The 15,000-nt window shown below is 51.8% G+C and overlaps 1 protein-coding gene across 3 annotated transcripts in view; it reads right to left on the bottom strand.

Moving 5' to 3' along the window:
• LOC128694247 (tsukushi) overlaps positions 1-15,000 on the bottom strand; it is a 143,260-nt gene that overhangs the window by 29,937 nt on the left and 98,323 nt on the right. The window contains exon 1 of one of the 3 annotated variants that reach the window (XM_053784273.2): positions 424-444. The exons of the other annotated variants lie outside the window; for them this stretch is intronic. The gene's annotated coding sequence lies outside the window, so the exon portion shown is untranslated. Of the gene's footprint in view, positions 1-423; positions 445-15,000 lie in introns of those variants that run through there. 3 annotated transcript variants of the gene reach the window in all.

Genomic DNA, 15,000 nt, shown 5'->3' with positions numbered 1-15,000 from the left:
CATCTGAGATCATATATACCCAGGATGACTCGAGTATGGAACACATTCGTACAGCATAGTGATGTCAATGAGATAACGTCAGTTGATCAAATGAAAATGCTGACCCACAGATGGCTCCAACTTCATCCTGTTCCCTACTTGTATGTCTCATAACAATAAAAATGCTTTCAAATGAGCTGATGTAGGTAACAGCTCTTAGCTTGTCAATAAAGTTAGAAATCCTTAACCTGTAAATAGCTTGTCAATAAAACTAGGGATCCTTAACCTTGTCAAACCCTGTGTAAAAAAAAACTAACAGACAGACAGATACAGAGAGAGACAAAGAGAGGGAGAGAGAGAGATGATGATGATGATGATGATGATGATGACACCATGATGATACTGCCGGTGCAATAGTAAGTATGAATGGGAGGGCGTTGGTACCTGGGGAAGAAGTTGATATCCTTGGGGTGAAATTTGACTCCAAATTGACCATGAAGAACCACGTTGTAAATCTTGCAAACAAGGCAGCCAGGAAGCTTACAGCACTTCGCCGTATCTCGCATCTGCTTGACAGTAGGTGTTGCAAGATTCTGTACGAGGCACAGATACGCTCACACCTTGAGTATGTTCCACTTTCTTGGTTTGCCTGCCCCCCCCCCCTTCATCTGCGACTGCTTGACAGAGTAGAGAACAGAGCAAAACGTCTCATCTCTCGCCTGGACCCATCCTGGATAGATATGTCATTTCAGCAGAGCCTTCAACACAGGAGGGATGTGGGTGGCCTTACTGTTATGTACAAGGCCAATATTGTCAAAGTACCACACTTGGATCCACTTCGAGGACAGCGAGAAGCAAGCTTCTGTACCACAAGACGGGCAGAAAGCAGCAACTTCACTCTGGCTGTACCCTTCTCCAGAACATCACTCCATCTGAGATCATTTATCCCCAGGATGACTCGAGTATGGAACACATTCGAACAGCATAATGATGTCAACGAGATAAAGTCAGTTGACCAAATGAAAACGCTGGCCCAGAGTTGGCTCCAACTTCATCCTGTTCCCTACTTGTATGTCTCATAACAATAAAAATGCTTTCAAATGAGCTGATGTAGGTAACAGCTCTTAGCTTGTCAATAAAGTTACAAATCTTTAACTTGTCAATAAAGTTAGGGATCCTTAAACTAACCTAGTCAAACCCTGTGGAAAAGAGAGACACAGACAGAGACAGAGACAGAAACAGAGACGGAGACAGAGACAGAGAAAGAGACAGAGAGAGACGTGGAATAAATAAAATGAGATTAGTAACAGCAGCAGCGAGAAAAAAAACAGATATATGAAAAAGGAATTAAGGAGTTAAAGAGGTGGAAGAAGAGAAGGAAGAAGAAGGAAGGAAGCAGAAAGAAATAAAAAAGGAAGAGACACGGAAAAAGGGGAAAGAACAAAACGGGACAGGAAGAAAAAAGCGAGAATATAACGATAAGTAGTGTATGGAGAGAGAGAGAGAGAGAGAGAGAGAGAGAGAGAGAGAGAGAGAGAGAGAGAGAGAGAGAGAAGATAAGAAGAAGGAAGAAAGAAGAAGAAAGGGAAGATGAAAAAGGGGAGAGGCGTGGGAGGGAAAGAGAGGGGAGAGAAAGAGTGGGGGGAGGGGAGTAATGAAAGCCAGTTCACCTTTAAAGAGAGAGTTAGAGAGAGAGCTCAGTGTGTGGTATTGGTGCACCTAGTTTATCACACTAACTACCACTAACCACACCCTCTAACTACCACTAACCACACCCTCTAACTACCACTAACCACACCCTCTAACTACCACTAACCACACCTTCTAACTACCACTAACCACACCCTCTAACTACCACTAACCACACTCTCAAACTACCACTAACCACACCCTCTAACTACCACTAACCACACCCTCTAACTACCACTAACCACACCCTCTAACTACCACTAACCACACCCTCTAACTGCCACTAACTACACCCTCTAACTACCACTAACCACACCCTCTAACTACCACTAACCACACCCTCTAACTACCACTAACCACACCCTCTAACTACCACTAACCACACCCTCTAATTACCACTAACCACACCCTCTAACTACCACTAACCACACCCTCTAACTACCACTAACAACAGCCTCTAACTACCTAACCAACCACCCTCTAACTAACCACTAACCACACCCTCTAATTACCACTAACCACACCCTCTAACTACCACTAACCACACCCTCTAACTACCACTAACCACCTCTAACTTCCACTAACAACACCCTCTAACTACCACTAACCACACCCTCTAACTACCACTAACCACACCCTCTAATTACCACTAACCACACCCTCTACCTACCACTAACCACACCCTCTAACTACCACTAACCACACCCTCTAACTACCACTAACCACACCCTCTAACTACCACTAACCACACCCTCTAACTACCACTAACCACACCCTCTAACTACCACTAACCACACCCTCTAACTACCACTAACCACACCCTCTAACTACCACTAACCACACCCTCTAACTACCACTAACCACACCTTCTAACTACCACTAACCACGCTCTCTAACTACCACTAACCACATCCTCTAACTACAATTAACCACACCCTCTAGCTACCACTAACCACACCCTCTAACTACCACTAACCGCGTCCTTTAACTACCACTAACCACGCCCTCTAACTACCACTAACCACGCCCTCTAAATACCACTAACCACGCCCTCTAACTACAACTAACCACGCCCTCTAACTACCACTAACCACGCCCTCTAACTACCACTAACCACGCCCTCTAACTACCATTAACCGCGTCCTTTAACTACCACTAACCACGCCCTCTAACTACCACTAACCACGCCATCTAACTACCACTAACCACGTCTTCTAACTACCACTAACCACGGCCTCTAACTACCACTAACTACACCCTCTAACTACCACAAACCACATCCTCTAACTACCCCAGACCACGCTCCTTAACTACCACTAAACACGCCCTCTAACTACCACAAACCACGCCCTCTAACTACCACTAACCACGCCCTCTAACTACCACTAACCACGCCCTCTAACTACCATTAACCGCGTCCTTTAACTACCACTAACCACGCCCTCTAACTACCACTAACCACGCCATCTAACTACCACTAACCACGTCTTCTAACTACCACTAACCACGGCCTCTAACTACCACTAACCACGTCCTCTAACTACCACTAACTACACCCTCTAACTACCACAAACCACGTCCTCTAACTACCCCAGACCACGCTCCTTAACTACCACTAAACACGCCCTCTAACTACCACAAACCACGTCCTCTAACTACCCCAGACCACGCCCATTAACTACCACTAAACACGCCCTCTAACTACCACAAACCACGCCCTCTAACTTCCACTAACCACGCCCTCTAACTACCACTAACCACCCCTCTAACTACCACTAACCGCGTCCTTTAACTACCACTAACCACGCCCTCTAACTACCACTAACCACGCCCTCTAACTACCATTAACCGCGTCCTTTAACTACCACTAACCACACCCTCTATCTATCACTAACCACGCCCTCTAACTACCACTAACCACGTCTTCTAACTACCACTAACCAGGGCCTCTAACTACCACTAACCACGTCCTCTAACTACCACTAACTACGCCCTCTAACTACCACAAACCACGCCCTCTAACTACCCCAGACCACGCCCCTTAACTACCACTAAATACGCCCTCTAACTACCACAAACCACGCCCTCTAACTACCACAACCACGCCCTCTAACTACCACTAACCACTCCTCTAACTACCACTAACCGCGTCCTTTAACTACCACTAACCACGCCCTCTAACTACCATTAACCGCGTCTTTTAACTACCACTAACCACGCCCTCTAACTACCACTAACCACGCCCTCTAACTACCACTAACCACGTCATCTAACTACCACTAACCACAGCCTCTAACTACCACTAACCACGTCCTCTAACTACCACTACCTACGCCCTCTAACTACCACAAACCACGCTCTCTAACTACCCCAATCCACGCCCCTTAACTACCACTAAACACGCCCTCTAACTGCCACAAACCACGCCCTCTAACTACCACTAACCACGCCCGCTAACTATCACTAACTACCCCCTCTAACTACCACTAACCACCCCTCTAACTAACACAAACCACGCTCTCTAACTCCCAAAAACCATGCCCTATAACTACCACAAACCACGCTCTCTAACTTCCACAAACCACGCCCTCTAACAACCTGAAACCACGCTCTCTAGCTACCACAAACCACGCCCTCTAGCTACCACAAACCACACCTTCTAACAACTAAAAGCCACGCCATCAAACTACCGCAAACCACGCCCTCTAACTACCATAAACCACGCCTTGTAACTACTACAAACCACACCGTCTAACAACCATAAACCACGCCCTCTAGCTACTACAAACCACACTCTCTAACTACTACAAATCACACATTCTAACAATCACAAACCACGCCCTCTAACTACCACAAACAACGCCCTATAAGTACCACAAACCACGCCCTCTAACAACCACAAACCACGCCCTCTAACTACCACAAACCATGATCTAACCATCACAAACCACGCCCAATTCTAAAAGTCAGCTGAAGCTATGGGAAATAAGTCAGCTGATAGGGGAGAATAAGTCAGCTGACACTACGGATAAGTCAGCTGACACTACTGACAATAAGTCAGCTGACACTACTGACAATAAGTCAGCTGACACTACGGATAAGTCAGCTGACACTACTGACAATAAGTCAGCTGACACTACTGACAATAAGTCAGCTGACACTACTGACAATAAGTCAGCTGGCACTACTGACAATAAGTTAGCTGACACTACTGACAATAAGTCAGCTGACACTACTGACAATAAGTCAGCTGACACTACTGACAATAAGTTAGCTGACACTACTGACAATAAGTCAGCTGACACTACTGACAATAAGTCAGCTGACACTACTGACAATAAGTCAGCTGACACTACTGACAATAAGCCAGCTGACACTACTGACAATAAGTCAGCTGACACTACTGACAATAAGTTAGCTGACACTACTGACAACAAGTCAGCTGACACTACTGACAACAAGTCAGCTGACACTACTGACAATAAGTCAGCTGACACTACTGACAATAAGTCAGCTGACACTACTGACAATAAGTCAGCTGACACTACTGACAATAAGTCAGCTGACACTACTGACAATAAGTCAGCTGACACTACTGACAATAAGTCAGCTGACACTACTGACAATAAGTTAGCTGACACTACTGACAATAAGTCAGCTGACACTACTGACAATAAGTTAGCTGACACTACTGACAATAAGTCAGCTGACACTACTGACAATAAGCCAGCTGACACTGCTGACAATAAGTCATGACGTCACTGACAATAAGTTAGCTGACACTACTGACAATAAGTCAGCTGACACTACTGACAATAAGTTAGCTGACACTACTGACAATAAGTCAGCTGACACTACTGACAATAAGCCAGCTGACACTGCTGACAATAAGTCAGCTGATTGATATATATATTGTGTAATAATAAGTGACAGAAGAAGATTAAGACAAGTTTGGACAGGGGAAGAAAAATATGATGAAGGTCGTGAAGGAATATTTTGTGAGGAGTGTGGGATCAGGTACTGAACCGGAAATCGAACCTCGGTGACGTTGCTTTGAGACCATCTCTTTTTTTTACGCAGGAAATATTTATTTAACCCGATGTTATCCGAAGTATGATGAGAAGAAGAGGATTTATGAGAGAGAGAGAGAGAGAGAGAGAGAGAGAGAGAGAGAGAGAGAGAGAGAGAGAGAGAGAGAGAGAGAGAGAGAGAGAGAGAGAGAGAGAGAGAGAGAGAGAGAGAGAGAGAGAGAGAGAGAGAGAGAGAGAACCAAGGGTAAATTACTCCTTTTTTGTTTCTTTTTCTATTCACCTGTTTCGTGTATTTCACTCTTATCCCCTCATTTCCAAAAATCTTTGTGGTATTTATCACTTACTCTGCCTCCCCCTTCTCTCTCTCTCTCTCTCTCTCTCTCTCTCTCTCTCTCTCTCTCTCTCTCTCTCTCTCTCTCTCTCTCTCTCTCTCTCTTCCACGACTGACCTGACTGTTATACTTCGTAAGCCTTCCCTTCTGCCAGTACTAATTTACTGCATGCACTAGTCCACACTTACACCAGTCGACACTTACACCAGTCGACACTTACACCAGTCGACACTTACACCAGTCGACACTTACAGTCGACCGCCCACACGCACCCAGTCGACCACAGTCGACTTCCCCACCAGTGACTTCACCAGTCACGCCCACGTCGACACGCGATCAGACATCACAGTCGACGCATCGCCAGTCGACACTTACGCCCCAGTCGGACGCCGCAGTCCACGCCCGCAGTCGACACACGCACGTTACGCCAGTCGACGCACGCAGTCGACATCACGCAGTCGACGCACCGTCGACGCAGTCGACATTACGCGTCGACACCAGTCGACACTTACACCAGTCGACACTTACCCCAGTCCAAACATTACCCCAGTCCAAACCAGTCGACACTTACACCAGTCCACACTTACACCAGTCGACACTTACACCAGTCCACACTTACACCAGTCGACACTTACACCAGTCCACACTTACACCAGTCGACACTTACACCAGTCGACACTTACACCAGTCCACACTTACACCAGTCGACACTTACACCAGTCGACACTTACCCCAGTCGAAACATACACCAGTCGACACTTACACCAGTCGACACTTGAACCAGTCGACAATTACATCAGTCGACACTTACACCAGTCGACACTTACACCAGTCGACACTTACACCAGTCCACACTTACACCAGTCGACACTTACACCAGTCGACACTTACACCAGTCCACACTTACACCAGTCGACACTTACACCAGTCGACACTTACCCCAGTCCAAACATACACCAGTCGACACTTACACCAGTCCACACTTACACCAGTCGACACTTACACCAGTCCACACTTACACCAGTCGACACTTACACCAGTCCACACTTACACCAGTCGACACTTACACCAGTCGACACTTACACCAGTCCACACTTACACCAGTCGACACTTACACCAGTCGACACTTACCCCAGTCGAAACATACACCAGTCGACACTTACACCAGTCGACACTTACACCAGCCGACAATTACATCAGTCGACACTTACACCAGTCGACACTTACACCAGTCCACACTTACACCAGTCGACACTTACACCAGTCGACACTTACCCCAGTCCAAACATACACCAGTCGACACTTACACCAGTCGACACTTACACCAGCCGACACTTACATCAGTCGACACTTACACCAGTCGACACTTACACCAGTCGAAATTTACACCAGTCGACACTTACACCAGTCGAAACATACACCAGTCGACACTTACATCAGTCGACACTTACACCAGTCGACACTTACACCAGTCGACACTTACCCCAGTCCAAACATACACCAGTCGACACTTACACCAGTCGACACTTACACCAGCCGACACTTACATCAGTCGACACTTACACCAGTCGACACTTACACCAGTCGACACTTACACCAGTCGACACTTACACCAGTCGACACTTACCCCAGTCCAAACATACACCAGTCGACACTTATACCAGTCGACACTTACACCAGCCGACACTTACATCAGTCGACACTTACACCAGTCGACACTTACACCAGTCGAAATTTACACCAGTCGACACTTACACCAGTCGAAACATACACCAGTCGACACTTACATCAGTCGACACTTACACCAGTCGACACTTACACCAGTCGACACTTACACCAGTCGACACTTACACCAGTCGACACTTACACCAGTCGACACATACACCAGTCGACACTTACACCAGTCGACACTTACACCAGTCGACACCTACACTAGTCGACACTTACACCAGTCGACACTTACACAAGTTCACACTCACACCAGTCCACACTCACACCAGTTCACACTTACACCAGTCCACACTCACACCAGTCCACACTCACAACAGTCCACACTCACACCAGTCCACATTTACACCAGTCCACACTTACACCAGTCCACACTCACACCAGTCCACACTTACACCAGTCCACACTTACACCAATTAACACTTAAACCAGCCCACACTTACACCAGTCCTCACTCACACCAGTCCACACTTACACCAATCCACACTTACCCTAGTCGACACTTACACCAGTTCACACACACACACACCAGTACACACTTACACCAGTCCACACTTACACCAGTAAACACTCACACCAGTCCACACACACACACCAGTCCACACTCACACCAGTCCACACTTACACCAGTCCATACTCACACCAGTCCACACTCACACCAGTCCACACTCACACTAGTCCACACTCACACTAGTCCACACTTACACCAGTCCACACTTACAACAGTCCACACTCACACCATTCGACACTCACACCAGCCCACACTCACACCAGTCCACACACACACACCAGTCCACACTCACACCAGACCACACTCACACCAGTCCGCACTCGCACCAGTCCACACTCACACCAGTCCACACACACACACCAGTCGACACTCACACAAGTCGACACTCACACTAGTCCACACTCACACCAGTCGACACTCACACCAGTTCACACTCATGCCAGTCCACACACACACCAGTCCACACTCACACCAGTCCACACACACCAGTCCACACTCCTCCCAGTCCACACACATACCAGTCCACACTCACACCAGTCCACACACACACCAGTCGACACTCACACCAGTCGACACTCACACTAGTCCACACTCACGCCAGTCGACACTCACACCAGTCCACACTCACACCAGTCTACACACATACCAGTCCACACTCAAACCAGTTCAAACACACACACAAGTCTATACTCATACCAGTCCACGCTCCCATCAGTCCACACTCACACCAGTCCACACTCACACCAGTCCACACTCACACCAGTCCACACTCACACCAGACAACACACACACCAGTCGACACTCACACCAGTAGACACTCACGCCAGTCGACACTCACATCAGTCCACACTCACACCAGTCTACACACATACCAGTCTACACTCAAACCAGTCCACACACACAAACCAGTCTATACTCATACCAGTCGACGCTCACACTAGTCCACACTCACGCCAGTCGACACTCACACCAGTCCACACTCACACCAGTCTACACACATATCAGTCCACACTCAAACCAGTCCACACACACACACACCAGTCCATACTCATACCAGTCCACGCTCCCACCAGTCTACACTCACACCAGTCCACACTCACACCAGACCACACACACACAGCAGTCCACACTCACACCAGCCCACACACACACCAGTCCACACTCACACCAGTCTACACCCACACCAGTCCACACTTACACCAGTCTGCACTCACACCAGCCCACACACACACACACCAGTCCACACTCACACCACTACACATTCACACCACCACACACTCACACCAGTCCACACTTACACCAGTCCACACTAACACCAGTCCACACTCAAACCAGTCCACACACACACCAGTCTACACTCACACCAGCCCCCCCCACACACACCAGCCAACACACACACACCAGTCCACACACTCACCAGTCCACACTCACACCAGTCCACACACACACCAGTCCACACTCACACCAGCCCCCACAAAAACACACACCAGTCCACACACACACCAGTCCACACACTCACCAGTCCACACACACACCAGTCCACACACACACCAGTCCACACTCATACCAGTCCACACACACACCAGTCCACACTCACACCAGTCCACACACACACCAGTCCACACACCAGTCCACACACACAGCAGTCCACACTCACACCAGCCCCCACACAAACACACACCAGCCCACACACACACCAGTCCACACTCACACCAGTCCACACACACACACACAAGTGCACACTCACACCAGCCCCCCCACACACACACCAGCCCACACACACACACACACACACACACACCAGCCCCCCACACACACACCAGCCCACCACACACACACACACACCAGCCCCCCACACACACACACCAGCCCACACACACACCAGCCCGCCACACACACACACACACCAGCCCCCCACACACACACACCAGCCCCCACACACACACACACCAGCCCCCACACACACACCAGCCCCCCACACACACCAGCCAACACACACACACACCAGTCCACACTCTCACCAGTCCACACTCACACCAGTCCACACACACACTAGTCCACACTCACACCAGATCCCACAAAAACACACACCAGTCCACACACACACCAGTCCACACACTCACCAGTCCACACACACACCAGTCCACACACACACCAGTCCACACTCATACCAGTCCACACACACACCAGTCCACACTCACACCAGTCCACACACACACCAGTCCACACACCAGCCCACACACACACCAGTCCACACTCACACCAGCCCCCACACAAACACACACCAGCCCACACACACACCAGTCCACACACACACCACTCCACACTCACACCAGTCCACACACACACACACCAGTCCACACTCACACCAGCCCCCCACACACACACCAGCCCACACACACACACACCAGCCCCCACACTCACACACCAGCCCCCCACACACACATCAGTCCCCCCACACACACACACCTGCCCCACCCCCCACACACACACCAGCCCACACACACACACCAGCCCCCCCACACACACACACCAGCCCCCCCCACACACACCAGCCCCCACACACACACACACCAGCCCCCACACACACACCAGCCCCCCACACACACCAGCCCACACACACACACACACCAGCCCCCTACACACACACCAGCCCCCACACACACACACACACCAGCACCCCCTCACACACACCAGCCCCCACACACACACACACCAGCCCCCCCCACACACACACCAGCCCCCCACACACACACGCACCAGCCCCCCCCCACACACACACCAGCCCACACACACACAGCAGCCCCCCACACACACACCAGCCCCCCCCCACACACACACCAGCCCCCCCACACACACACAAGCCCACACACACACACACCAGCCCCCCACACACGCACACCAGCCCCCACACACACCAGCCCCCCCACACACACACCAGCCCCCCACACCCCCCACACCCCCCCACACACACAAGCCCCCTACACACACACCAGCCCCCCCCACACACACACCAGCCCCCCCACACACACACACCATCCCACACACACACCAGCCCCCCCACACACACACCAGCCCCCCACACACACACCAGCCCCCAACACACACACACCAGCTCCCACACACACACACACCAGCCCACACACACACAGCAGCCCTTCCACACACACACCAGCCCCCCACACACACACCAGCCCCTCACACACACACACCAGCCCCCAAACACACACACACACCAGCCCACACACACACGAGCCCACACACACACCAGCCCCCACACATACACACCAGCCCCCCCACACACACCAGCCCCACACATACACACCAACCCCCCACACACACCTGCCCACACACACACCAGCCCTCACACACACACACACCAGCTCCCCCACACACACACCAGTCCCCCCACACACACACCAGCCCACACACACACACACCAGCCCCACCACACACACACCAGCCCACACACACACACACACACACCAGCCCCCCACACACACACACCAGCCCACACACACACACACACACACCAGACCCATACACACACACACCAACTCCCACACACACACACACACACACACACACACACACACCAGCCCCCCGAAACACACACACCAGCCCCCACACACACACACACCAGCCCCCCACACAAACACCAGCCCCCCACACACACACACCAGCCCCCCCCCACACACACACACCAGCCCCCCACACACACCCACCAGCCCCCCACACACACACACCAGACCCATACACACACACACCAGTCCTCACACTCAGCCGTCCAGCACACACACACACACCAGCCCCTCCCCCACACACCCCCCCGCCCCCCCCACACACACACACCAGCCCCCCCCACACACACACACCAGTCCACACACTCAGCCGTCCAGTACACACACACACCAGTCCACACACACACACACACCAGTCCACACACTCAGCCGTCCAGCACACACACACACACCAGTCCATCCACTCAGCCGTCCAGCACACACGCACACCAGTCCACACACACACACACACCAGTCCACACACTCAGCCGTCCAGCACACACACACACACCAGTCCACACACTCAGCCGTCCAGCACACACACACACCAGTCCACACACTCAGCCGTCCAGCACACACACACACACACACACCAGTCCACACACTCAGCCGTCCAGCACACACACACACACCAGTCCACACACTCAGCCGTCCAGCACACACACACACACCAGTCCACACACTCAGCCGTCCAGCACACACACACACACCAGTCCAAACACTCAGCCGTCCAGCACACACACATACACACCAGTCCACACACCCAGCCGTCCAGCACACACAAACACACACCAGTCCACACACTCAGCCGTCCAGCACACACACACACACCAGTCCACACACTCAGCCGTCCAGCACACACACACACACACCAGTCCAAACACACACACACCAGTCCACACATTCAGCCGTCCAGCACACACACACACACCAGTCCACACACTCAGCCGTCCAGCACACACACACACACACCACTCCACACACACACACACCAGTCCACACACTCAGCCGTCCAGCACACACACACACTCCAGTCCACACACTCAGCCGTCCAGCACACACACACACACACCAGTCCACACACTCAGCCGTCCAGCACACACACACACACACACCAGTCCACACACTCAGCCGTCCAGCACACACACACACACACCAGTCATCACACACACACACCAGTCCACACACTCAGCCGTCCAGAACACACACACACACACCAGTCCACACACTCAGCCGTCCAGCACACACACACACACCAGTCCACACACTCAGCCGTCCAGCACACACACACACACCAGTCCACACACTCAGCCGTCCAGCACACACACACACATCAGTCCACACACTCAGCCGTCCAGCACACACACACACACCAGTCCACACACACACACACCAGTCCACACACACACACACCAGTCCACACACACACACACACCAGTCCACACACTGAGCCGTCCAGCACACACACACACACACACACACCAGTCCACACACTGAGCCGTCCAGCACACACACACACACCAGTCCACACACTCAGTCGTCCAGCACACACACACACACCAGTCCACACACTCAGCCGTCCAGCACACACACACACCAGTCCACACACACACACACACCAGTCCACACACTCAGCCGTCCAGCACACACACACACACACCAGTCCACACACACACACACACCAGTCCACACACACACACCAGTCCACACACTCAGCCGTCCAGCACACACACACACACACACGCACACACACACACACACACACACACACACACACACACACACACACACACTCAGCCGTCCAGCACACACACACACACACACACACACACACACACACACACACACACACACACACACACACACACACACACACACACACACACACACACACACACACACTCAGCAAATGTTCTACCATAAAGTGAATCTAACTTTACAATAACTTGTCTGTCCCACTCCAAACACCACTCCCATCCCTCCCACTCCAAACACCACTCCCATCCCTCCCACTCCAAATACCACTCCCATCCCTCCCACTCCAAATACCACTCCCATCCCTCCCACTCCAAACACCACTCCCATCCCTCCCACTCCAAATACCACTCCCATCCCTCCCACTCCAAACACCACTCCCATCCCTCCCACTCCAAACACCACTCCCATCCCTTCCACTCCAAACACCACTCCCATCCCTCCCACTCCAAACACCACTCCCATCCCTCCCACTCCAAACACCACTCCCATCCCTCCCACTCCAAACACGTCTCCCATCCCTCGGACTCCAAACATCACTCCCATCCCTCCCACTCCAAACACCACTCCCATCCCTCCCACTCCAAACACCACTCCCATCCCTACCACTCCAAACACCACTCCCATCCCTCCCACTCCGAACACCACTCCCATCCCTCCCACTCCAAATACCACTCCCATCCCTACCACTCCAAACACCACTCTCATCCCTCCCACTCCAAACACCACTCCCATCCCTCCCACTCCAAACACCACTCCCATCCCTCCCACTCCAAACACCACTCCCATCCCTCCCACTCTAAACACCACTCCCATCCTTCCCACTCCAAATACCACTCCCATCCCTCCCACTCCAAACACCTCTCCCATCCCTCCCACTCCAAACACCACTCCCATCCCTTCGACTCCAAACACCACTCCCATCCCTCCCACTCCAAACACCACTCCCATCCCTCCCACTCCAAACACCACTCCCATCCCTCCCACTCCAAACACCTCTCCCATCCCTCCCACTCCAAACACCACTCCCATCCCTCCCACTCCAAACACCACTCCCATCCCTCCCACTCCAAACACCACTCCCATCCCTACCACTCCAAACACCACTCCCATCCCTCCCACTCCAAACACCACTCCCATCCCTCCCACTCCAAATACCACTCCCATCCCTACCACTCCAAACACCACTCTCATCCCTCCCACTCCAAACACCACTCCCATCCCTCCCACTCCAAACACCACTCCCATCCCTCCCACTCCAAACACCACTCCCATCCCTCCCACTCCAAACACCACTCCCATCCCTCCCACTCCAAACACCACTCCCATCCCTCCCACTCCAAACACCACTCCCATCCTTCCCACTCCAAACACCACTCCCATCCCTCCCACTCCAAACACTACTCCATCCCTCCC

Source organism: Cherax quadricarinatus, chromosome 43 (genome assembly GCF_038502225.1).
Source record: "Cherax quadricarinatus isolate ZL_2023a chromosome 43, ASM3850222v1, whole genome shotgun sequence".
NCBI lineage: Eukaryota > Metazoa > Arthropoda > Malacostraca > Decapoda > Parastacidae > Cherax > Cherax quadricarinatus.
Note: the sequence above shows the minus strand (reverse complement) of the source record. Positions and strands in the feature narration are given on the sequence as shown.